We start from the raw sequence: 1,313 nt of genomic DNA on the forward strand, positions 1-1,313 counted from the left end.
GGGGGGGGCGCAAGCGAGCGGGGCTGCGACGCCCCACGGCCGGTTTGGGGCCCCGGCGCAGTGCAGCGGCGCACACGCTTGCACGCGCGCCCGTCCGCAGCGCGCCGACATCAGCRCGCCGACCCCGCTCCTCGGCAGGGTGAGGCGCCGGGTGCGTTGCGTGCAGCCCGTCACAGCGCACGCGCTTGCACATGCGCTTGCACACGCGCCCCCCCATCGGCAGGGCTCAGCCCCGGGGCACTGCACGCAGCACACGCTTGCACACGCAGCACTGCACACCCACGCGCACTCCCGGTGTTGGCTGTGCACAGCCGTGGTGTGTTGCGTGTGGGACACACTACGCACACGCCTGCACACGCCATGCACACATGCATGCCATGCACACGCTTGCACATGCGCCTGCCAGGACCCGCTGCTGCCCCAGTGGCAGGGCTGCAGGTTCGGCACGGCTTGGCACAGCTTGGTGCATGGTCCGGCACGGTCCGGCACGGCTCGGCACAGCCCTGGCTCTGAGCCACCCGCTGCTCCCCGCCGGCAGCAGGTCAGAGCTGGGGGGGGACCCTGGCCGTGGGGACGCACTGGGGACACCCATGGGGACACCCTGGGGACACCACGGGGACGCACCACGGAGGGGCTGCCCGGTGCCGGGGCTCGGCCGCGCGATGCCGCAGGGCCGGCGCTGCCGCGGGACCCCTGGCCGGGCCGGGGTGGGGGGTGGGGGGTCGCGGTCCCCGTCCCTGTCCCCATCCTCGTCCCCGTGGCCGTGGTGCCCCAACACTCGCCCCCACCCAGCCCAGCCCGGCCCGGCCCGGCCCGCCCGGCACTGAGGGAGCGCGCCGGGAACTGGCTGTGCTCCCGGCACGGTGACGCCGCCCGGCCCCCGGCCAGCGGGGCCCCGCCAGGGTCGAGTGCTGCTCCCGCTGCTCCCGCTGCTCCTGCCGCCCCGCGCTGGCTTCTCCCGGCCGCACCGCAGCCCCCCCATGGCCGCTGACACCCACGGGGAGCGGGGAGCGGGGTGCACGCGCCCAGCCCGCCCTACTGCCAGCCGGGCGCCCGGGCACCCTTTGCAGCCGTGCATCCTCGCACCGGTGCATCCGTGCACCTGTGCACCCTTTGCACCTGTGAGTCCTCGCAGCGCTGTGCTCGCGCGTCTGCGCGCCCTTGGCGCCCGTGCGGCCCCGCAGCCGTGCGGCCCCTGCAGCCGTGCGGTCGCGCGCCCTCGCGCCTGTGCGCTCTCTGCAGCCGTGCACCGTTGCAGCCGTGCACCCGCGTCGCCTGCACATCCAGGCGCCCGTGCGCCCCGGCACCCACAC

Source organism: Apteryx rowi, unplaced genomic scaffold (assembly GCF_003343035.1).
Source record: "Apteryx rowi isolate R43461 unplaced genomic scaffold, aptRow1 scaffold_1349, whole genome shotgun sequence".
In the NCBI taxonomy this organism is placed as follows: Eukaryota; Metazoa; Chordata; class Aves; order Apterygiformes; family Apterygidae; genus Apteryx; species Apteryx rowi.